This window comes from Ostrinia nubilalis, chromosome 9 (genome assembly GCF_963855985.1).
Source record: "Ostrinia nubilalis chromosome 9, ilOstNubi1.1, whole genome shotgun sequence".
Classification (NCBI taxonomy): domain Eukaryota; kingdom Metazoa; phylum Arthropoda; class Insecta; order Lepidoptera; family Crambidae; genus Ostrinia; species Ostrinia nubilalis.
The window spans coordinates 10,738,526-10,765,550 of record NC_087096.1 but is presented as its reverse complement, the minus strand read 5'-3'; the positions used below and the strand labels follow the sequence as shown (position 1 = coordinate 10,765,550).

The window sequence follows — 27,025 nt, the reverse complement described above, 5'->3', positions numbered from 1 at the left end:
AAATACTACAAACAAATAAAATTTTCATATTAATTTATTGGTTTAAGCTCACACTTAATTTAAAAGATTTTTTTTTTAAATTGAAAGGCATTATTTGGTTTGGACTTTTGGAGGTTTAATTGTTACAAGTGATGAAACACTTCCTCAAACTTTATAAATTATCTTTAAACCATTTTTTTTTACAGTACAGTGTCATTAAAGTCGTTAGTTTTTGCATGGTAGAGTAACGAGTTTTGCAAAATAAATATTTTTATCCATTCTTACCAGTATTGGCAGTAACGTTCAATTTGTAATTAGTATGTTATCATAATAATGTTATCATTAAATTGATTATTAAACAGAAACAAATAAAATAAAAATATGAATGTTAAAACAGCTAAGCGATGTGCGCCTACGCTCAAATAGGATCAAAGCTCAGTCAGAGCCTTTATGAATGGATGTATTATACTATTACTATACATAATTTCATTTACTTCTGCAGTTCATTCACTCCATTCAGGTTTATAGGAAACCTACATGCTTTAAAAATTCATTGATCTTAAAACATTACATTTTAATTGCAGTGTTTACTTTTCGATTAGTTATGTAACTAGATTTTCTTAAATCCCAACTTGTGATATTTCCAAGCAGTTAATATTCTTTATTGTTTACGCAAGGGACGTGGAAACACGGTATAGAGATTTTTCAGACGTTCAACATACACAATTAAATATTCATTTTTATGGAGATAAAAATCTCTATTCTTCTGAAGCTTTTACCTCCGCACCAAAGCTTTCGCCGCAAATAATGACTTCTTTAAGTTATATCTGTACAAATCAACGGGATGTTTTATCTAAATCTAGCATATTAATGTTAGATTTAGTGTTGCGGAGTGATGTGCCTGGCACGTGAACGCTGGGAGCGTTCCCACGCGCCCACCTCCGCACTATTATGTTCTAATCTCTTGTAGTCTCTTTCCATTATTATGAAGCCGTGAAAGTACACTACGTTTTGCAAGCGGGAAGCGAATGTATTACGGAATTCGACAATGTTTTACAGTTACACACAGTACAAATAGGTATATCAGTTTTTTATTACTGATGAGAATTAATTTAAAAACAAATTCTCCATTATAATTGCCTATAAAGTTATTTTAAAGTTATTATTTTTAAAATTGATAGAAGTTATTATTAATTACAATTATGCCACAATGTACAAACATATTATTATTACATTTAAGTTTTCTGCAATATACAGGATGGAATTTTCTAATGCCACCTGAAGGAAAAGTACCCTTAATACTGTAAATAGAAAATTTTACATTCAAAGATTTCCGATTTTTTTTCCGAAAATTCACCACCATAGCATAACATTTTCAGTAAATTAAATAATTGAAGATTTCATGGTTTTCCTTTTATTTAATTCATTAAGTTTGTTAGAGAGATTTAATTTTCATCCTTATACTTAACCATAACGATCGATGCAATAAAAATACAGGGTGTAATTTTTAACAGATTTTAGTTGGTTCGATTCCCAGGTGTGGCAAGCAAATTTGTGGAAATCTTTGTATGCAGTTCTATTTCTTTTCAAAAATAAAGGAATGTTTTCTTTGAGTAAAATTTTCTATCTACATTATTAAGAGTACTTTCCTCCAGGTGGCATTTTAAAATTCCACCCTGTAGAGATGGTTAATTTTAAAATGGTAAGCTGCTGATTTAGATACAATATGTAGCATAATTCATTGCATATAAAGGAAGTTCAAGCATTGTCTTGGCGGTCTTGATACTGTGTGCGTTGAATTTGAAATCAAAACTATATTATGTATTAGATAGAACCTCTTCGTTTTATGAATGACACTTCCTTGCGAGCGACCGCTTTGTTGCCGTTCCTTGTCGCGACAAGTCCATACAAGTCTTAATGCCTGCAGTTGATTATTATTCATACAATTTTGCAATAGTTAATTCCATTTTCCTTAATAGTAAATAAAATCCCTAAAGTTTGCATAGTTTTAATCAACACATGTAGGTAATAAAAATCTACTAAATTGACTAAGTAACGTTTGTTCTAACTGTTGCACAACGGACTTAGCTGGGTGCTTTATTGATTTCGTGTTGCTAATTTCGTTTCAAAGACCTTGCACTTAAATCAAAGTTTTACGTATCAATCAATTTAAATGTTAAGCCTCGTTTACTGGTCATTTAGATAACCGATTCATTTTACGCCTATTACTTTTATTATTTGGGTCAGTAATGTTCTCAGTATTTTTTTATTATTTGCGTAACTGTTTAAAACTTTCATGCAATATTATTAAAAACTACGAAAGTAGGTAGGTTTCAATGTCTAAATAAAATATTATGGTAAAAATTTAGTTTCATTTCGCTAGTTTTGATATTGGGGTAAACTTAATAGCGTGAAAGTTCTTTTTTATAATTTAATGGTTATTCCTTCACCAAAAACTACTGGACAGATTTTGATGTAGCTTTATAATAATACACGGAGTTTAAATAGCTTGATTAACTTGCTTTTTAGCTTGATTAACTTGCTTTTGATAAAAAATTGAACCCTATCTAGGTTATTCAATTCATTAGTTATTTCAGTAAGTGATCAATACCTATTATTTTGTTAATGTACGCAAAATAGGTATACATATTATAAAAATACAGCCAAGAAATTATGTGTGCTTAATTATGTATGATGATGTCAATAATTACAATATTTAATTTAATCTGACCAAAAAATAGAACAACAATTTTATGTAAGTACATTTACAAAAAAATATTAATTATGTTAACCTAAAACATTATTAGGACTGCATTAAATTATCATATTTAAATCGAAAGTATCAATCATTTTTGGACATTCTATACAAATGGCGCACACATTAATTTATTATTTAAAGAAAATTATCACCAATGAAATTATTACATATTAAAACATACTGTTGTAAGTAATAACATAATTTTATTTGTTAATTAATTATAAACTTTATTAATTGTCTCCGTAACAACTAGAAAACTTCTTGTAAACTTGACAAAATAACCTAAAAATATCCCGAATAATAACTGTGTTAATTTAAAGTTGAACTTTATATATTGGAGAGAAATCAAAAGGAGATTGGTATTAATAATGCGAATAAATTATAACTAACCAAAACTTAAGAAAACAATGATTTAACTTACCCATCACTTGCGAAATTTGATATTACACTGTTTTGTTTTTCAACTAAACCACAACACTAGAAAGTCACAAACTGTATTTTAAATAATACTGGGCGTTGATTGTTTTTATTTGTACTTCGTAAATAAATTATTTGTTGGAAAGATACTTTCGTAAAAAGATCGAGTGCGATCAGCTGTGCGGTGCGACCGAATCGGCGCGCGTCTCTCACTCACGAGCGCTCGCCGCAGACTGATCATCATTCACTCGTTTTCGTTCGGAGTCGGGCGGGCCGTCCAATTTTTTGTGCCCTCAGCGGTGTGGTGGTTGAAGCAGTTGTTTTGGAGAGGGTGGTTCCGTTTCCGAGCGTAAAGCGTTTTTTGAATAGTTCCGAATTTATTCATTTTTATTTGTATTCCCTATTGTTTAGGTAGGTAGGTATTTGTGGAACGTCAATGGCCAGCTACAGAAAAGAAACTTGGATGTCCTTCGACCCTTGATGTTTCCTTTATAAAATTGTGTTGGTAGGTACTTAAGTATTTTGATACAATAAAGAACCTATACATACATAGAATGTCTGGTACAACCTACATAACTTAATTTTCTTACTATTAGATTCGTACGTACACCTACCTATCTTTTTAAATAATGCCTAGGTAGGTAGGTTGGTACCTATACGGTATATGCCTACCTACTATACCTTAATCATTGTAGGAACTTTATCATCTACCTGCCCCTAGGGCTAGAAAGCTTCCACCCACAAATTCACACAGTTTAAAAAGTTTTAACACATCAGTTTTTTTTTAGTTTTGCACTTAGCTGTCTAGTTTAAATTGTTTTACAACTCATTGTTCCTGCTAGAACATCTGGTGTCCAGATGATGAGCCAGCGGTCTTTGTTTAGGACTTACTTACCTGTCTTTATTATAGAACCTACCTATCTTAATCTCTTTCAGGTGTTTCAAATTTGAGAAATAATGTGCATTTATTTTTGACTTTATTACTAAAAATTTTAGTAATGTGCTTATTTACTTAGTATTTCTTTTGTAAGCTTATCTGAAAATAGTAAAATGTGGGAAGAAATCATTATAAACGTTTGCATTACAAAACAATTTGGCTTACAATACTGGCTTATTTATTTTATTTATTTAAACTTCTGCACATACATACAATGCACTGTGGCGGACTTGATGCCGGATGGCATTCTCTGCCAGTCAACCACGGGTCATGGAAAGAGAGTAAGGCGGTGCAAAACAATTACTATGTTTTAGAAAACACCTGATCATGTAGCTGTATCGTTATAAAAATCGCCCATATGTTTCTGTCTTTGACCCTAGCCCATTATAGCTGTATGTGCGTGCGCCGGACTCCGGACAGCGATCCGTCAACACATGGCGCATGGGCCATGGCAGGTGGCGCGGCGGGCGCTAATTCGCCCAATATTTACATCATGGCGCCGGCAAATCGCGGGTCATTACCGCTGACATTTGGCGAGGTGCCGCTGGTAATGCAGCCAGTTTAGACCCAAACTTTTTTATCAGTCCGCGGTCTCAGCAAAAAGTTCTTGAAGCTGCCGCTGTGAAGGCCAAAGGGCGCGAATAAACACCTTCTAGGAAGCTCGTTCCTTAATAATCACAATTGGATCTCTAAAATATAATATTTCTACAGCAAGTATATATTTCTCACGTATTCTAATAACATAGTGCAGTGACTAATTAGCATGCATTGTCCCCGTAATAATTAGTCACGTGAAGAGGTAATTAAGAATTCCCAATCGATTAAGATTGTTTATGTGAGTGTGAGTTGACTATATCAGATTTTTATTAAAAAATTATTTGGGGCACACGATTGTGTTTTGACAGCCTGCGAAAGATTTGATCGTGGGTTTAAATCAAATATCGCAAAAAGTTTTAGTGTGATGAGAAAAACTACCTACATACCATATACCTACTTAGTTTGTAGCAAAGTAGTGTTTGTAACTAAGTTTTTAGAAATTAATAAACATCGACATCCACAGATATTAACAGAGTTCTATTGATTAAATGGAGTGGTTTTTTAGTAAAACTTTATCATGTTAATAAGACTTGAGTAATTTATAAGGTTAATATAAAAAAGTTAATAAGGTTTGCAAAAAATACTATACACCAAGTGTGGTTCTAGTCTACGCACGAGCGTGTTATTGGCACTTTTTATCTGTATTTTAAATAAGTTACCACAATAATTAACTCGATAGCTAAACCGACAGTAAATAGAGAGTAACAAAAACTAAAAAATATGCGTTTCGCGCGAGTATCATTTACGAAGTGGCTCAGCTAAAGACCCGAACATATGGTGCCTGATGCCCTGTTATCACAAATTTGTTAATCTACTCAAAATACCCAGTCATCCCGTCTGCTGCCGCCGACCCTTCTTTATTTGAGCCTTGGGGTCACTTTGACTTAGTAGTCGTTCATTAACGTGGCATAAAATGGACGAGAAGTTGAGTAAGAGCAAAAATTAAATAAAAATTAAATAGGTACTACACTACACATAACAAAATAAAAAAACCAAGGGAAAACAACACTAACCTGGATTTCAAGTCTACTTATTGACTTAGAACTGATTGGATGTAGTCATAGACAAATATCGTAGATATTTTTTTAGTAATCTTAAATAGGTTGCAGATTATTTTCTTTCACATTGTATTGCGCGTTAGAATAATTAAGCACAACAAATAAACGAGAGAATGAGAGAACTTTGGGAGTGCTTACAAAACGTAACGAGGTTTGCTTGTATAATTGCTAAATCACACGCTGCAACTTGCAACTTCTCACATTTTAACACGGAAACGCGCTACGAGAAACGAAATGTTATCTCCAGCTTAGTTACGACTGGGCACTGTGATACAAGCAGATATGTTTTCTGTTATTCATTGTTATGAAACGTTCTAACTTTATTTGTTTTCAGAAGACGCTCATTCTCATCTATGCGCGCTATATTTTACTGCAACCTGAAAAAAGCTGCGGTTGCATGTTGTTACGCAAGCTTTGAATGCGTTATGAAAATGATCTTTGCGATCGTCTTTCTTTTTACGGAGCGGCAAATATTTAAAGAGGATAGTAACCACCACTGGCGGTCGCATTACGGCCTCGGAGCCGTCTCATAATTTGGACAAATCGATTTAGATCGGCGGCGCTTTTGTCCGATGATTTAGTAGCACCGACAAATTGGCCGCTCCACATCGCCATGATGATCGATACTCGCTCGATACTTGATACACACACGTAATCTGGATGTTAAAGCGGTCAGCAATTACAAGGACTTGAAAAGTAAACGACCTGTAATTTTGTTCAGTTAATTCGGAGGTCCATCAAGGTTTTTTAACTCTACGTTGTACGTACCCATACATAACATACTGCCTCTATATCATCCGGCTTTTAAAGCTTTGGGTAGAAACTAAGTGCTTCTTTATTAGAGGTATCTATTAAAGTTGAATGGTCTTCAATCATTTGTTTAATTAATTTTTCTTTCTTGTCTATATCAAGAGAAGTCGAATCTAGATTCGAATTTCTTTTATTTTCTTCTGACTAACATCGTTTCAGATCCATGATCTTCGTTCAGGTTATTTCCCATAAACTAAATCATATTATGGTTGAGTTTTATAAGTGGTTTTTCAGGAATCTCGAAAAAATACTGGATAATTAGGGCAAGCTAGAGATGCTCTACCTCCGGACATCCGACTACGTTTCGACGTGTTAGAGAAAATACGTAATTATCCAACACATTACTGATTCATCAGATGAGTCAAAGGCGATTACACCACGTTACAATTTGTTTGATAACTCGCGAGAGAACTAGTTGAGACAAGTTGCTAGACGGTTTTAGACGCTGTGATTGACCGTCCTTGCGGTAGTACACACGCTGAAATTCGTAAGTCGGTCATTGCGCAATGCGTCACATGTTGCTACAACTTAAAATAAGCAGTGATTAGTAATCAAATCGGTCGGGATTAAGATTGTTGTTGGAATTAAGTAATTATCATATTATTATCTAATTGTTACAGTTCACTTTTTGACAGGTTTTATGTAATTGTGATAAATGTTATTGTAGAGATTTCTCTATGTAGTAAAAATAATGAGAATGAGCATCATACTTATCAGATTGAAGTTATTATGTTTTAGTATATGGTTTAAAGCGTAATACCTAAATAAACATGCTTCCAGATTACTATAAATCCACTGTCAAACAACGGGCGGGCGTAGCGTGACATTTCCATGCGATTTGGCAAAAGCATACCACAGAGCGTTAAAATGTAACATTGATTGTAAGTTACAAGTTAATTAATTTAAACTGAAGAAGGAATATTAAACTGACAAATGACAATACAAAGATTGAATTGCAGTTTCAAACAGAAAAAATAGTCTCCAACAGTTAATAAAATGTCTGTTACTACGTAATTAACTTCTCTACGTTGGTTTTCAGGAGGGCCCCGACTGAGGTGCGTGACCCAGCGCCCCAGCGGGCGATAGTCCGTGTGCCGAGTGCCCCATTCGACGGGGTCGTTACCCCACTTTCAGGGGGACACTGGACACAAATCTTGGACACAATCATCGTCGCCGTTTCTTACAACCTTTGCCGAAGATTTATGGTTCAATTTGGCTAAATGTTTGCTGTAATTTTGGTGGGACATGCTAGATAGCAGTGTTACGTTTGATGCATTAAAATAAAGTTAACGAATGGAGCGTTAGGAAATAAAAGGGCACACGAATGCTATGATACTACTCCATCTTTACCTACCTACACCTAGATAGTCCCATAGGATGTCAATTGTGATATTTCTTCACTATGCTATGTTTGTAGAATACCGTATTATGAAATTAGACAAAAAAATATTCATAATTTGATGAATTGGTTTAATTTTTAGACCAACCACAAGCTTTATTCAATATTCAAGTAGGTATTATGAAATTCATATTTTTGGTCAGTTTAATAAAGGGAAAGTGTTTTATCGATATAACAACATTTTATGTAGTTACACCGGACGCGGACGAGAGATTCTGACGGGTACTTACACGGACTTATGTATTTTGATCGTACATTCGCCTTTCATTGATCTTAATCGAGTTGCGTGCATAAACCGTCTAACACTAACATCTAATTTGGGCTACCAAGCCACCCTGCGCATGGCGTGCTGCACAAATTCGTATGATCGGCGCCCGCGGTACTGCGGTGCGCGGTGCAACGCTCCCGACACGCGAGCGGTCAAACTCCTGCCAGTATGGTCAAAACTACGTAGGGCTCACGAAAAGATACAAATCAAATAGTTTATTCTGTATAGGGGCTATACAGAATGCTATGCGCGCGGGCTATGCTCGGAGTTTCCCTGCGTGATCGAATCAGATATGAGGAGATCCGCAGGAGAACCAAAGTAACCGACATAGCTCGCAGAATTGCTAAAATCAAGTGGCAGTGGGCGGGGCACATAGCTCGTAGAGACGATGGCCGTTGGGGCAGGAAAGTTCTCGAGTGGCGACCACGGGCTGGAAGACGTATCGTGGGCAGGCCTCCTACTAGGTGGACCGACGATCTGGTAAAGGTCGCGGGAAGAGCCTCCCAAGTAGCATTTTACTCCATTTAAGAGTTCACATTTAGTTCCAATGTGTACTTAAAGCATTAGTACAGTTCACTCGTGATGTATAAGCTGTATTATTGCAATTAATTACACCTATACCTGTCTAAGGGACTTATAGGAGTGTAGACTAGTGTAGAGTTATACTTTTATACGATTGTTGGTGTTATAATACTCTAACAACTATTCTTTAGTCAGCCATCTGACTAAGAGCATTATAGGAGGGTAGAGATACGGCAACCGCTGTTTAACGGCCTACTTGTACGATGTTATAGAGCTAGCATTTTAATAGAACACACGTGGTCATTTATAAAGCCAAAGGCTGTTATGTTTACTTGTTTTAGACTGTTATACAGCTAGTAGCTGTAGTAGGACTTGTTTGTGATAATTAAAATAACCTTTTTTTACTATCTGTACAAAAGTGTTTCAATGGTTCGCATGTACACTGTAGGCTGTTAAAAGGACTATATATGTTGTCCATTAACATCAATAGCAGTTTATTAGTCCACAAGTACTACTCTTATTTGCTTTAAGCTGAACATGAATGTGATATTCTATTACACATTTCCCCAAGCCTGTTTTTAGTTGTTCATGGTGGTTCTGTACATGATGCAGAGGAAAATATTATGCCTGAACCTGAAATTTCCCTTCAAAATATACAGATATCAGAGTGTGATGATTGCAGTTCTAGTGATAGTGAATACCATTTTGATTTGGACAATTATTTAACCTTTCGCAAAAAAAATAAGCTTCCGCTTTGAATAAATTGTCAAGCATAATAAACGAATTTAAACCGGGAACACTACCGTCTGATGCTTTAGGTATTCATACTTGACTATTAGTACCTTTTTTTTTTTTTTTTACATGAGGAAATGGGCCGCGGGGGCAGCCAGGGGTTATGTGGGACTCTCCCCGCCAGAAGGACGGGGCCTACCCACTAAAACCTCATGGGGTCCTCTGCTAGCGCGACATGAGGTGCACATAGGGCTTACCAAGGGCTTAACACCAAGTGTGCACCTCGCGCATCTGCCGCAACCGGCTCCCTCCAAAGCGCGCGGATGACTATTAGTACCTGGGCTAGGCGATTTAACGGACATTAATAATTTTTATTGCGGATCTCTAAAATTTCAGTATTTGAAAGAATTAAAGATACACAATTGACCTGAACTAGGTACATCTTAAAGCTGTACATAAGTTCACATTAGAATAAATTTATAGACATTAGCGCTGTAGTGGTACAAATGTGGAACTTCATATAGATAACAGCATTCTAACAGAACACATGTGAACCTAATATACGCTCACCGCATTAAATTGGAGTTATAACAGTTCACATAGCCGTATTTCATTTCCACCATTTTGTTCTACATAACCTAAAATATTTACCAAATAAATCTCCAAAATTAATGCAGATTTATCACAAAATTCGCAGATAGAGCGATTGAGTTTTGGTTTCATGTTATAATTAATTACCGTAATATAATTATAATGCCAATACAATATCAAAAACTGAAAATTGTAGATTTCCTCTCAGCCAGTTTTAAATATTTTAAAATGAATATCGCGTTTTTACAGAGGCGCGTAAATATTTTAGCTGTAAATATGTATACATTTCACGATAAAGTTGCATTCCCAATGGCATTAACATTATTAAGTATTTAAAACCCGTGTTATTATTTGCATAAATGATTATCCGCCCGAGTTGTTTCCCTTTTGGCACTCACGTACAAATACCAAACTAATATTAAAATGTGGAAATAATTTAAGACACACGTGAACTTTAGGTAGCATTGGAGTACTTTTGTCGGACTTTATAACTTTGAAAGCTGTGCATTTAGCCACTTGTTACTCTTTATTACACTCACGTACGTTGTATGGTTCACACTGCGTCCCATATAGTGCCGTAAGTCAGCCTTAAGTCCGATGTTACTACTTAAACTGCTATTATAATGCTATTATACTGCTAATGTACAGCCATAGTGAACTTAAGGCTGTCTAATTTGTGCCCAAACTGGTTCTATAAAAGCATTATAGCAAGCTATACAGCTCGTATACAGCTGACATACACAGCTTGTGGAGTACATGTGAACGACTAGTGAACTCTTAAATGGAGTAAAATGCTACTTGGGCTGGATGCGGGCAGCGCAGGACCGTTCATTGTGGAAAACCTTGGGGGAGGCCTTTGTTTTATTTGGCTGAAAAGAAGAAGAAGAAGATTCTGTATAGGACCTTTCCAGGGCACCTTTGCCCTACCACCACTTCGGGAAAACATATGGGCAACATACAGTTGATATAGTGATCTGTCTGTGTTTGCTAGGTCCAAGTCTTAAGTTCAAACATCACATGAATCAAAAATAGCATCTTTTCAGGCAGGAGAGCTGAAAAGAGTAATTTTAAAGCTTTTAGTCCTGCTCTGAAGAATGGTTACAGGTTTTCGACTCTTCATCGTTGTCAAAAATCTGTAACCATTGTTCATCACTTATGTTAATAAAAGGCTTAAATATCTAACATGTTTTTCAGGAAGTGACAGAAAATACGACACTAGTTTAGTTGAGTGTAAAAAGTTCCAAAGTTGGTAAAGTTTTCTTAATGCTAGCAGCCCTAAACAATAACGATCTTTTCTGTTTCTTGAAAATAAATTTGCATTCGAAATTGGAACGCGAATGGCACGAGCGCCCCAGGCGGCGCTACTGAGCACAATCGATCGGTGCGCACGCGCTCATCTTTTTTGTAATTATCGTAATTTCATAACATGCTAATCCTCGCATTTAGGGAAACAATAGTTTGTGGTTATTGCTAAAGGCAACATTGTAATGAGGGGAAGTGGGTTTTTATTCTTATATTATTACGGTTAATGATATCGTATTTTGTAAATAACGAGTTCAATGGCTCTACTTTTTACGCATAAGAATATTTTTTATACTTTAAAAAAGCGGAATGATGGCTCGAATTCAAAATTATCCGATATTATTTAACATTAAGTCAACAAAACTTAAAAGAAAAATATCGAAATGAGCAAGTGTAGAGATACAGGTAAAGTAAGTAGTTAATGTTCCGCCAAAGAAGCACTTCTGTTACAATGAAGTTAATTCATTGCTTTTCTTGGATGGCATTTTAGGTGTAATATCAGTCAGAAAAGCTAACGAAAATTGATCCTTATTGCATCAATAGTAGAGTTTGAAATCCTTCCTTTATTTGTTTAACTGCTGACTGCGCTGGCCGTGTTATGTCGCTCGGAGCGACATGGTGTCAACGGTTGCTAAACGACGTGTTTACTTTTGGGAAAACTGCTGTAGTTCACTGAGCTAAAAGTGCAAAGTTTTTACTAAGGATGAACATCCTTGCTTGTAAACACTTTGACACTTAAGTATTAATGTAACTCTACAATTTTATTTTTAGTATACCTAAATAGAAGAGGCTACTTAGGCGTGTCCTCTAATGATAATTTTTCTGCAAGCTGTTTTGTTCATTTCTGTAAGATGCCTATTATGTACCACCGAGTCTGTCTATTAAAGCCTAGAAAAGATGTTATTGATAGATTCAAGATACTTATTTGCTGCCAAATCTTCTTATAAGTCTTTGTGACTATCTCATTAACATTTAAAGCCTCTAATTCAGGATCGAGGTCGACAATGTGCTAAACTGCTAATCATGTGTTTTGGTCGTGTTCCTTCAGGCAAGGACGGACTGTGGCCGGCATTGTTGTGCGACTGTCGCCCGGAGCGGGTGTCAACGATCACCGATTATGGTGTTCGCATGCCAGAGTTTTTAGGAACATGTTGGGTTATTAACCTAATTTTAATTCATACAACTGTCCTATGGTTGAAGAGTAAAAATAATTTTCTGCCGAAAAGCTAAGTAAGCTTTGTAGGGCGTACCTTCGCATCTAATGGGTTACAACAAGTACAACAACTACTTTGCAACAAAACGGTTCAGTCGATTATATTGTCTACCTGTCTGCTATTTATGTCTGTGCATCTTCTTGATCAAGATAACTTTACATATAGATTGTTATACTAACATTATTTGTAATAGCATGAAGCCTTGTCCTTAAATGGTCGTAACAGTAAGTGGCGCATTTAGGCACTCGCCGTAAGTAGGAGCGCGCAACAATCCAATTTGTTCCGATGCGCGGACGGATCACCGGCCATCAGATTTCAAAGCCGCCGCCGCACCTGCTTAAGCCTAAATATCGCATAATAAGTCCTTTACTATTACCCCTTTCACTTAAAAAATAACCTTATTTAAACACGATAAAGCCCATTTCGAGCACGGTTTATGTAGATGATATAATACTTTTTGGAATGAAAGTCGTAATTTTCAGCCACAAACCGCGGAATGCGCGGCGTGCAGGCTGCAGTCTAAGGAAACTATTTTTATTTTCCGCACTGACGCTTATTTATCCCAATGATATCGCTCGAGGCGCTATAAGGCTTTTACCTTAACCTTTTGAAATAGCATAGGTACATAATGAATACAATGACATACAAGCCACCATTTGCAAGGGCTGAAAAATTACGCTTTTAGCAAATATACCACTGTTGCTAATCGGCTACAGCACGCTTTTCTTTTGAAAGCTTTTCTAAATGCTAGTGAATGCTGAGCAAATATAAACTGCTATGAATGTTGTTGCTAGAGCCACGAAAGTAGAGTGTGACACGCTGATTCACATTGCTCTTTCATCTAATTAACTAAACAATAATGAGGTGGACAATAGCACAAGCAGGGTGACATAGTCACCGCGGGGGCATCCATAACATCGGATTGTTTCTGGCACAATAGCGAGATGGTAGAGGTGGTATTTACACAAACTACTGACATTAGTAGCAGCTAAATCTACGACAAATTGGAAACAAAGACGAGCATTAATGGGTTAACTCTTCCGTAATTGTACGATCAGTAAGATCGTTTCTACATAAGTAAATGAAGTATCATTTATCTTATGTATGTAATACTGTCTTTGCCGGTGTCCAACAAAATTAAATGAATGTTGTCGAATGCCTATTTGCTGACTAGATCCATAAAAGTGCTGGCTCGATGTCCTAATGCTAATTAACAGTTAAAAATCAATTAATATTGTCTCCGTAAGCGGCTCGAGTGAACGCACATATCGCCATTTGAAGTTTTATAACCTTGGCTTTAACCAATCAAGTCTTTTTAATAGAGCCAGTATATCTAAGATGGAGTTAAACCATTTTGACGTCTGGCTAAGACTTTTTCAAAATGATTTGAATATTCACCCACGGGCTTTAGATTAAAATGGAAAGTGATGTCACCGCAACGTTTTTGTTTGGTTCGTTAACAATGCGTGTTTTGATACGACTCGAGATAGCATCGCGAAAGAGAGTGTGTAGGTATAACAAAAGGTCCTTTGTAACGGATATTTGAAATAAAAATGATGCGGTGTCGCGGTAAGGCTGTGTGCACAAGATTTACTTATATGTTAAGCTCCGAAAGCCAAAAAAGTTCAAAAGAAATGGAAACGCAAAACGTAGCGTTTAGTTCTATCAAGTTGTAATCAATTATTGCGACATACTTACATATTATGTTCATACGAGTACCGATATTACACATACGAACATAGAACAACAGGATATATTATTTATTATATAATTTCTTGCCATTCATATACTTATAAATAGCACAAGTGCAAATAAGAGGTGCAATATCCTATTGCCAGGCGGAAAATGCATATTTTGTCGTCGAGTTTTTTGTCGGGGCAGCCGATCGAAGTCGTAGAAGTGGTCGCGTGTAGGCGCATCCTTACCGAATTCTGTTTCTATGCAAATGTATCTTGAGCCCGCGACAGGTGACGCGCGGCACCCTTAATTGTTTTTTGTAATAATATTCAAATATTATGACGTTTTTTCCCCGTGACTTTTTGTGAGGCTGGCGCAGGGCGTACCAGGTGGTCTCGAAAAAACTGCTTTTTTCAACGTAACAGCTTGCGGGGCTAATGTAATCGTACACAATGTGGTGATACTGAAATCATTGTGCTAGTGATATTGTAGATTGATTTCGTTTTGTTCAATATACTCCAATAAAGAAGCCCTGGCTTTTCAGCTTGCTGGTTTTACGCAATTACATGCAAGTCTTTTTACGCAACACACGAGATTTATTACTGTAGAAGGTTTTTCAAGTTTTAAAAGACTTTCGAAAATTAAAATTTTACTTTTTTTCTATTTCCTGAAACGTATTTCATATTCGTCGATAGCACATTTAGTTGAACACGTTTTACTCTTATAAGCATAGCTGGGCACCGTTAATCAAATAGTTAACTTCGTTAATCGTTAAACCGTTAATAAAAAAATTAACTTCGTTAAACGTTAAAACGTTACATTTCGCAAAATTTAACGCAAGTTAACGTTAATCGTTAATCCGTTAACATATGATAATAAAACGAAAAAAATAATTGTATGCAAGGTTCAAATAATTTCGAAAGCTTTATCGCGCATATAATTTATTTTATGTTTGCGCTACAAGCTTTCGAAATTATTTGAACCTTGCATATGTACAATTATTTTTTTCGTTTTAGTACAACTGCATTTCAGAATAAAAGCTTGTTTTTAAAAAAGTTTTATAATTATTATAATTTTATTCTACAATTTTTAGTAATATCTCAATCTCAGAGCCTTGGTTCAATTACAATACAAATTAGCACCAAAGTGCTCGAAAAGACAAATCCAGCAAACCCAAACTCGATAAGTTTCCACCGTTTCATTTAGGAATTCCTATGGCCACCTCCTGACTCCATCATCAGGACCCTGGACATCATCTAGTACTAAAGTGCTCGAAAAGACAAATCTAACGAACCCAAATTCGAAGCGATGCTGCCGTTTCATTTAGCAGTTCCTATGGCCACCTCATGACTCCATCATCAGACCAGCTCAATGGTACAAAAACATTGCATTGTCATCGTACTTACATAAGTATACCAAATTTCAGCTCAATCGGTTGAGGAAAACTAGTCTTAAATTCAGTTGCAAGAGTTGTCCCACCTACACATACTAACAAGTGTCGTTAGTGATCTGGTTACAAAAACTGTTGTTTTGGGTTCTGGAAGTTCTAGAAGCCCGAACGTACTTGTCAGAACGCGTTTTTCAGCGTGCCTGCTGTATCTTTTTGGTAAATAGTAGGTACTGGATTAACGATTAACGGACTTAGGATAATTTAACGGAAGTTAACGAGTCCGTTAACATTTTTTAAAGTTAACTTAAAAGTTAATCCGTTAATAGAAATGTTAACTTCGTTAATTAACGATTAACGGATTAACGAGTTAATGCCCAGCTATGCTTATAAGTTAGTGTTGTACCTTTTATTTGACCTGTGACCTATTTCTGTTTCACGTTTTCGTTCGTGAAATTTTCATTTCTGGAAAATAATGAATGAAACACGTAAGTTGAGTTTCTTGAAGCAATGATTTATTGCGGTATAGAATGAGTTCCAGCGACCGCATGACGTTGGTAAATAAATAAAGTACGAGTACAGTGACGTCTGACATCGATTGCACGTTTACCGTAACATGCATTTATGTGTTTACTTCAATTTTGCGGACAGGAAAATGAGTTTACGTTGTTTCATTGAGGACATAATGTTCCAAAGTATCAATATTATTTATGCCTTTGAAAGTACGTACAACAATAAGTGGGTAATTTGTGGTTAATTGACTCGATATTAGAAAAAATATTTTGTCGTTAGTGATAAATACTTAGTTGAGTCTAATTTGAACGGTAAAAATATAATTAATTAATTAACCATAGAGATACAAGTCACATTAGAGCAATAGACCAATATTCACGGTACATACATATTTTACAAAGTAACCAACTACCTAATATAAAGATGGATTACACGTACGATGACGTAGAGTGAAATGAGAGCGAATATTTGTTTACGTTTCAATTAGCTTTCATCAAAATATCTGACGACATGACCTTATTTTTTGGTATTTTTAATAATGATACCAATACAAAGTACTTTGTGTTCATCAGCATTAAAATATTATTTAAGATTAAGACATCAACATCTCGTCACGCAGCTGTTGTGTACTCGAAAGCTAAAGTACTGAGCTTTTGAAAGGTCGCTGTTTATTTTTCGAGTTGGGTTTGAGCTGATGCTGCATTAAGTACTTAAGTATTTTGTTAACTGTTTGTTATTAAATGTCTCTTAACATAAAATATATCTCATGATCATGTTGATTTTGAGTTGGCAATACTGATTCTGAATTCGATTGATCATGTGTGGACCAATTTTATCAAATCGAATGTTTTAATGAAATAATCGAATGAATGGATCGCTTACCGAAAACACGCAACGGAAGCAGCGTGTAGGCACAATAACATCTATTCAATTCCGCGATTAGGGCCCGATCCGATTCCGGTGGTTATTGTATGATTTGTTTACGAAAAAATTAATGGGCCAAGTGCGTGTCGTGCCCGCGCTGTGGGTTCCGTGGTAAGAGAATGGTGGTAATCTTATAGAAATTAGTATGCGACTTAAAGGAAAATTTTAAGTTTAGTTTAGATTTAGTAAAATTTTAGGATATAGAATATGATATTGAGGGATTTCAAATTCTAATGCTTTCTAACACACGTCATCGCGTCACCTGGTTGCGTTAATCGCAACTAAATGCGCCAAAATGCCATCCATGCTAAGAAGTGTGAACAAGAAAGATAAATACGTATAAAACATCAGTATAAGAATTCATAAAATATGAAACACAAACGTTTCTTTAAAAGGGGATTGGATCTTGACCGTACGGTTGTCCACACGTCCACACCCGAGTTTTGGTAGGAGTCCAGCAAATTCAACGAACTAAATAGCTCACTGAAACCAGTCAGTTAATCATAACAGTTCTAATTTCTTGATCAAAACATACGGAACCTTAAAAAGGTTCCGAGGGCTGTCGTGTGCGCGTAGCGTGCTCTGCGCTCGCGCACCTGCCGTCATTAGTACCGCGCTATTAGCGCGCACGGAACCCGCGGAAACGCCGAATTATTCTGCCAGTAGACCACTAAGGCCCGATTCGACCAAACTTTTATCCGAGAATAACTCCTGGTATAGCTGGCACATTGACAGTTTCAGTATGGGAAATAATTATATCTAAACTCATGTTTAATTACATAATGAAACTTGCTTCCAAGTTATAATAATGAATTGAAAATAGATTAAGAGGACAAACGTATTTAAACGTAAAATACTACTCGTTTAAATCCGGGGGTTTCACGCATTCTGAAAACAATATAAGGAAGCTTATAAATAACACGTAAACATGTATTGAAGTTTACAAGTTTTAATGGGTTTTCCTAATGGGCTACGTGACCTTTAAAGGGACATCAACGACACTCTATGACGTCTTTAATCTATGGTACAGCCCGTGATCCATTTATGGGGACTATTACTACAGGTTAATCGATGTTTTTGAAATTGTGTTTCCAAATTAACCTACGCTTGAACTTTTATTTGAAGCTTCAAATAAAAGAGCTAAGTGAAGCTTTAATAAAAGTAACACTTTTCTTTCAATCTTGAAACAAAATATGTATATCGCTTAACTTCACGCGGTAGGCCCGTTGACTGTTAGTAAGTAATTTAAACAGCAAAAAATCTCTTTAAAAATTACGTTGGTACACTATGCCATTTCTCATATTCAATTGATATGAACTGACGAGGTGTCATCAATCATGATCTTGCAAAAACACGGCTTAGGATCACGGTTATATGAATCTTCAAAATACTGTGCCAGTTAAGGCACAATGCAAGAAAACCAACTGTTTGTTAGTTTGTTTACACTCGCGAGGGTCCAGCTTAGGATCTGTACGTGGACCGATTTTTATCTCCTAATTGCGGGGCTCGCGCGAAGCCTTCACGGGTCAGGGGGCGCGGGGGGCACGTAGTGTGAGGACAATGGCACCCCATGGTATTGTGCGCCGGCGCAGCGTTTCTGAAACTTTGTTGCGTTAAACCCTAATCATTGAAAAAAGTTTTTATAAAAAAAATCAAAATTCAGTTTACTTAGATATTGAAAAATTTGGTATTTAAGGAAAAAAAGTTTCTCGTCCAATCAACAGTAGGAGGAGCTTTCAGTCATTTTTTAAGAAAGTGCAAATAAATGGTATATGGGTACTTCTCATTTACACTCAAATTTGATGGTCACACAACAATAGTTCATAAACGGTATAAGTTAGAACAATAACTTTGAAATCAGATGATAAAATATCTATTTAGCTACATACAAAATAAATTTTATCGTAATAGAAGCAAAAATAATACGAAAAAATCACATGAAACGATAAAAAACGGGGTCATTTTTCGCGTTCTCATCGTGTCACACCTTCGGTTGCAATGAAACATTTGGTTACTGCATTCACAATTTTCATTCAATTTGTGTGTAGCATATACTAAAATCATCGTAATTAAATATACTTTCCACACAATAGTCATAAAAATATCTTCTTATAATTATTTTGAACTGAGAAAGCGAAATACGTTGGTCACACGATTTTAGGTACCTAAAATTTTGAGTAATAATACAAGATTGTCGTTAAACCGAACACCAGCAACCAATCACAGCATTCTATTCGGTTAACGTCAGTCGCGCTTCGACTATTGGGGAGGTGAGATAGGTCGATCGTCGCTCCGCGAAAAAAATACGTAACTTTTTGTGATTATCCATAGACATACCGTCGCTTGCTTGAACAATATTTTCTACCTCTAAAATTTAAACAATTTAATTGAAACTTTGCCATTGAAAACTTAACATGTTAGACTTATTTGTGTAGTATTCGACTTGATCCGTTAAATTCAAATTTAAGGATAATTCATAAAAAACTAAAATTTTCGTCACCTTCGTGGCATCACCTTCGTGGTGTTTTATACACGAAGGTGATTTTAGGCCACGAAAGTGATTTCTTGCTTTGGTTTATTTTAAAATATAGTGACTGGTGTTTATGTTTTTACAATATTTTAATAACTAATAAATTCTACGTGGTAAGTACATCAATAAATAAATAAGGGTCTCGTATTTTTGTTATCTGTCTGTATGTATGTCTGTATATGTGACTGTGTATCTGTTTGTAAGATTTTAATTAAAAATTAATTGAAAATTGAAGTTTGAGTTAAAAGTTGTACAACAAAAATACGAGGCCTAAATAAAAAAAACATTTTTGTTGAGGGACTGATAATCAGTTAGAGTTCTTTTTATTGAGGTACTGATAATCCGTTTTTTGCTTCTTTAGCATTTCAGAATGCCACCAGTGTCACCCTTAAAACCAATTGCGTAGAATCTTGTAACTTAGTAGGTGACGTAATCGGTAAAATTTTATCTTGTATTTAAGTAGGTACCTATTTATATTATGTTATTGCTATTTATCTATGAAAATAAGACAAAATATATGTTTTATAAACACTTAAGAGTCATTTACAGTAATAAAGTTTGAAAAAAATATTGCTGCGAAGTACAGAATCACTTTCGTGGCATCAAAAAATTCAAAACGTTAAAGCTTCCAAACGAGATTCACTATTTGACTGATTTACTGAGAATACAATCTTCACATCAAGCGCTACGATTTTTGTTTACAAAAAGTTGAAATAAGTTAGAAATAAAATTCGCCACGAAGGTGACGATGAGAACCGTGGCGATGAGAAATACCCATATATTTTTTTTAATTTTGTGAATAGCTTTTTTGCGTCACATTGGTCCGTTATAAATGCTATGGATCGTTTCAGCCAAATGACGTCCACTGCTGGACAAAGGCCTCCCCCAAGGTTTTTCACAATGAACGGTCCTGCGCTGCCCGCATCCAGGCTCTTCCCGCGACCTTTACCAGATCGTCGGTCCACCTAGTAGGAGGCCTGCCCACGCTACGTCTTCCAGCCCGTGGTCGCCACTCGAGAACTTTCCTGCCCCAACGGCCATCGTCTCTACGAGCTATGTGCCCCGCCCATTGCCACTTGATTTTAGCAATTCTGCGAGCTATGTCGGTTACTTTGGTTCTCCTGCGGATCTCCTCATTTCTGATGCTATGGTTGTTTTATGCATAATGTCATAAAGCGCTTCTGTAACTAAAAGTACGTGTGCCAGATGTGAGTAAAATGGTGTCAGACTGTCAACTTATGATCGTTTATTAATTTTTTTGTTGCCTAACTGAGAAGGAACCATCAGTTTAAGAACCGCTGCGCTAATGTATGCGCGTGCGGCGCGTCAGCGACAGCGCCACAGCGGGCCGACGCCACAACACAAACATTTCAACGCATCTAATTTATCGTCGTGTCGCACTGCGCCGCAAACGCAAAAAATATTGGGTTAAGGGCTCGTGCTTTGAAGTTGTTTGAAGATAATAATAAAATTAAGGCCACAGCAATCCTAGACAAAGTAATATTCGTGACCGTTGTAATTGTTTCATAACAGAAAAAAATCCGGATTAGAGCTTTTCGGAATAACAACTGTCATGTTTTTTACATTGCCCGGCCATTCTGATTAAAGATTAAATTGCTCGGGTTAAAGTTCCTTAAAATCTCATAGTTTTAACGATGTCTGTGAAGACAGTCTAATTTTCAGCTAAGAAAGAGCTTTCATGAAACAATTCATGAAACAAGAAAGAACGGATTTTCACGAAACCTATTGCAGCTTCGAATCGATACGTTCCAATTTTCACACAGGTATACGACAGGGTACGATAAAGTAAACGACAGGGTACGATAAAGTAAAATTGCACTGGGACTCGATGCAGAAATTGAGCTGTTCCTGAATGAAACGATTTAAAAGCTCGGCAGACCGTTTCAGTTCACACCCGCCGATAAAAATCGTCGACACATCGGTCGCGTGCGACGGAACGACACCTTAAACCAAATTGAATATAAAGTCCCCGGGATGACTCAGTCGTTGAGCCAATCCTGAATATTACAATATGTAAACTAGGTGCTGTCGGGACCCGTGTTATGCGCTATACAATTAGTGACATTTATTAGAACAACGATTGTTTGGGACGAAAAAAAGTTACGATTTTAACACGTAAAATATCAAAGTCATCTCGAATATTAAATGAGAACATCGAGTATCACTTCCATTCATTTATTTATAAGCGTCTCTATGGTAATTGTGATTCATCGCAATCTAGTGATTTTAATAACATCGGCGTTGTGTATGTAGAATTAACATAATATCTTTATTTAAGCCCTTGTCTGCATAATTAATCCATTAGTAACAAGATAATTCACTCTCATGAGTAGGCTCAGCCGAGGATATGTGGAATAAATGAATTGTTATTCTGTTAGCTTTCGTTGTCTCTTTTAGTGAGAGTATCTAGGCGATAGCCTACATTAATTACTTCTTAAAGGTTACATTAAGAAAGTACAAGTAAACGAATACACTTTTCAGTACAATTTAATTATACTACTTAGTCTGACAGTGCTCACAAATTAACAATACATTCATAATTGTTTTATTTAAATGGGTTACATATCTCAATATTCATTGTAGAGTTTTGTTTTCTCTGATGTACGAGTATTATGAACATTTTCATTTTCCCAGCAATAATAACCATATCTAATTAGGTAGGTACCTACATTACGTACAGTTTAGCACCATTCCTTTGAATACTTATTATACGGCTCCCTAAATGTATGTCTCTAGCTAGAAGGATCTAGACTAAAAAATTTCATGATGGAGAGTGTGAAATAAGGATATTTCACACTCTTTATCATGAAATTGTTTAGTCCAATAATAATCAATATCACGCTGATCCTTTCGCGCAGTTCATTTATCAACTACGAATATGTCCAAAACATTGGCTCTATCTAATAACATTGTGGGTTAGCAACAAAGGCGAATGAATGCCCAGTTTACGCAATCCACTTTCATTATTTCCTGCACCTCGGCCACCCACTGCAGATCCGACTTCGGTACTCCTCAATTGGTAGCTGGCAAAAACTGCATTTGCATAGACTGCTCGATGCTTGCCGAGATAGCGGCCGCAGAGGTTCTCCTCGCACTCCTAACTCTATGGATGCGGTATTAGAGATATATAAATGCGGTCGTAAAATAGTCAATTCTTTTGTGGTTGAGGATTCCGACTGAAGTTCGCTTCCATCTTCGGCCTTATCATGAAGATGAAGGCCAAGAATTTAAGAAATAGTATTGTGAAATGAAGTCCCTTATTTTGAAATACGAGTAACACTCAATATGAATCTACACTCAAGAATATAGGAAAAACCTGGATTGGCCCAAACATTAGAATTCAACGAGAGATTTTATTGCTTAAGAGCGTTTACGCGAAGCGCGGCGTTTCAAGGGGCATCATTGGAAATGATTCGCGCGCGGCGTTTTTTAATAGTTTTCAAATGTTTATAGCAAAACAATAACAATGAATTAAATATCGTTTCAAAGTAAATATTTTAAAGAAGATGTTGTTTTATTATATTAAGCTATTTTTATGTTGAATAAAGGAAGAAAATTGGTGAAAAAATCACTTTGATTTTTGGGTATTTCACGTTCTTTTAATTTGTGATTTCTTATTGTAAAATGCTTAAATCTAAAAATTTTCTCAGATAACTATTTGCCTAAGGATCTATGCTATAGGATATAAATGTTTGTTAAATCGTTTTCACAGTATTTTTATAAAAATTTCAGCTTGTAAACTGACGCTAAAGTGGAAATTTACAAAACCTGTGTGGACTTATCTTGATAGAATTCTTAAATACTAAACTAATCGCAATATTTTCTCAATTAACTATTTAGACGACGAAATTGCCTAACTATTTATGCCTATAACATATTTGTAGTATTACTGGTTAATGATTGTAACGAGTTGAAAAAGTACTGTTTTTGCGCCAAACGGCGTAAACGCTCTTAAGTTTAAAACGGGTTTTTACTGTATCGGTATCATTAGTTTCCATTCATCCCACCTTTTATTTTACTATCGCTACGTTATTACACGAGTTATGTTTTCTCTACATACTCGTAGCTTATTTCGAACGTATTACAGTCAGTGTAACTGAAAACTCAGTGCTACGTATAGGTATAAATATCCGCTTGAGACGCTGGCAACATGCATTTCATGTTTCTCTTGCATCTGTTTTTTCAGGCTATTTGCAGCAACAAATGTTTTACCTATTTCATCATTGTATATTGAAAAATTAAACTGAATTATGGGAATCATCGGAGGAGGCCTATGTTGATTTAAATCATGATGATGATGATGAAGAATCAAACTAAACTAGCAAGTACGCTCACTCCGGTCGAAGTGTGCTCGGCATCGTAGTCGCGGGCGCTCGGTGACAAATGTCGATGCCACCCACCGCACGCACGACCGCGGACGATCCAATAAATACCTCACAATTTATACCTCCTCGGTTTTTGTTTACTTCTCAATTCTACTGCTGATGGCTTAATCCAGACGCCAGGTGATTGTGTATTGTTTGGAAGTTAAATTCGAATTTCTAGTTGGTTTATTATATCAATCAAATAAAATATGTCTTGATACTTTAGTTGGAGTTATCTAAATAAAGTGTTGAATTATTATTGATGCAAGATAACACGTACAGTATTAGTTCTTAAAGTATTTATGTCAATAAATAGTGGTAATAGATGACTATACCACAACTAACTCTGTTATTGATTCGAGAAGTTACGATATTTAGTCATTAAGCATTGAAAAGGGTATCGTTTCATTAGTTTCCTTGGTTATACAACCACAATTAAAAATAAGGTCAATCTTTAACGTTATGATTATGATGATGAATCTTATCTTCTTATCTTCTAAGATAAGATGATGATGAAGGTCGTTTGTGATGCGAGCTAAAATCATCACAAATACTGTAGCCGTGTTGGTCATAAATAAACAAATGTAAACCACTTTAAATTTATGAAGCACCCCAGGAATATCGATCTCGCTTAGTAAATAAAAGGATGCATAATCTCGCAAAATCGATCGGAGGTCAGAGCTAAACCCACTTAAAATTCTTGATACCCATAAAAATGTCGGGCAAATTCCGATGTAATGAGTTTTATTCGACACTTAATTGGTCGGCGCGTGTAAATTAGAGGATCATATAAAATGTTTGGGCCCAGGACGGCAGACGAGGAAGATTCGACTTTGATATTCGGAAGGTCGGCCTTGTTAAACTTTACGGTCGGCAAAAAGCGAATGGCTTTAATTTAATAACAAAGTATTATGTTTAAAGCATCACCCGATACATAATGATGATATTAAAGTTGTGATTCTTTACAAATTACGTTGATTGTTTAGTAGCAACATTCAGCGTAAAATACAGCCTACATTTTACTAGATTAACAAAGAAATTAACTTAGTCTTGTTCAAGCATTAAATCTTTTTAAGTGTTCCATCTAAAAACTTTTCAATCAGCAATTATATCTATAAAATGGCTTTACATGGTTAAGCATTTAGTAGGTTAAATTGTTGACTTCAGCTGAAAATACCACAGATTTACTTTTTAATTTACCATAAATTAATTTGCTCTGGAATTCCATCTCGAGGCAAACATTCGTGGTCCATTATCCCGGCATTCCTGGAGGAAATTATTTATTTTGTAGGGCGTGAGTTACCGCGGGCACGCCCCTTCGTTACTATGTTAATTCGGCTACCTACTGCGCCCGGTCTAATCTCGACCGGTCGAGACAGGTGCTTCATTTCAAATGTCATAATTTCTGTCCATCCAGAAATTAGATTTTACTTTGTATGATATTTTAAATGCTTTTTAAGGGACTTCTATAGTAGGTTTTTGATTTTATTTACTGCGTACTAAACGGTAAAAAAAACCAAATACACCTTTCAAAACTTAGTCCCAATAATGCATCCCTAAATTCAACTTTGTTATTTTGATTTTTATTAAGTAGGTAAATATTAAACACGTTAACTTTAACCAACAATAGATAAAATTCTATGTTCCTGAACCAAGAAAGAATACTAGTTCTTTTTCTAGGATTTAAGAAGCGAGGAAAATCCCAATTGTTTGGTTTGTGTGCCCTGGAATTCAGTCTAATCCAATTGTAGAGTCACAAAAACATTATCCGATTGAACAAAAACAGACCTTTCATGTCTAAAATATCATCTGATATTGTGCTGACAACCCCTTTCGATGCATGTTGCCTAAACAAAGGGCTAGTGGACAATGTAATTGGTTATTAAAAAGCGCATATTTCACCGGCGCGCGCGTTGATTTGTGAGCGCGCGACACGCCCCGTCATTAACATGCTAATGCTGATTCTGGAGCAGGACCGCTCTGCACTCATCATAACAGAAATACAAACTTGTGCCAGATTGAAAAAAGAGATTTAATTTATTGTGTGAAAGCTAAGAAAAATTATAAAGTCGGTTAAAAACTGAGAGTTCTTTTCTAATTCATCTTGAAACATTTGTAAAAAGAGCGCGATATGGTTTCCTATAACCCTACGAAGGCATTTTAGGTCTATTATTTAGGTTAACGATAAAGTCAGTAATTTCATTACTAGCATACCCACGAACGCGATAAGGCGTTGTTATTATGGGTTACGTTTATCTTATATGAATTCTACTAACAATGTTATGTTTACACTGTCGAATCTAGGCGATCGTCAATAGCTAGCACTGATACTTAAGTACATTCACCTTATTTGGCTTATGACGATATCAGCCATACCATATTTTATTTAAAACATCACGACTCTATTAAGCTAGATTGCTCTTAATGAAAAATAGAATCATTGCATAAATGTGTGATTAAACTAAGCGCGTTAACTCCACGTCACCGTGTTAACCAAGGCGTTAACAGCAGTTCAGAGTGTTCTCCAACAATTAGGGGTAATTCCGATTAGGTCTAGTCGGGCGTGCGTGTGGCCCGCTGCGTGTAATGTATGCGCGCCGGGGAGGTCCCTTTGTCGTGGGAAGGCTATCTCGCGATCTCTCCAGCCACACTTTTTGACCGATATTATGTTTATTACGATATATCTGTTAAAAAGTGTCACGTTATTGTTGTTCGTAGAGACTTCTGGACAAACTCGCGTTATTAATATTTGTATTCTTTTCATACCTACGTAGATAGAATTAACATCTATCCAGATTAAAAATAATTCTCTCGATTGCTTGCAGTTAGAGCCTAACGTTGCGTTTAATGAAATTAATGTATTTGAGTGGTTTAACGTTATTTTAAATCGCCTCGCCTTAATCGTGGAAAATCACCTCCTAATTTTATTTTGCCGAACGAATTACTCATTTAACTTACTTCGATTTTCCAGAACACATTAATAAATAAAACGTAATTTAATAAAGAGAAACTATTATAACTAAAA

The 27,025-nt window shown here is 35.9% G+C and overlaps 1 protein-coding gene across 2 annotated transcripts in view; it reads right to left on the bottom strand.

Moving 5' to 3' along the window:
- LOC135074637 (rhomboid-related protein 3) overlaps positions 1-27,025 on the bottom strand; it is a 132,685-nt gene that overhangs the window by 15,959 nt on the left and 89,701 nt on the right. The window contains exon 1 of one of the 2 annotated variants that reach the window (XM_063969000.1): positions 3,159-3,376. The exons of the other annotated variant lie outside the window; for it this stretch is intronic. The gene's annotated coding sequence lies outside the window, so the exon portion shown is untranslated. Of the gene's footprint in view, positions 1-3,158; positions 3,377-27,025 lie in introns of those variants that run through there. 2 annotated transcript variants of the gene reach the window in all.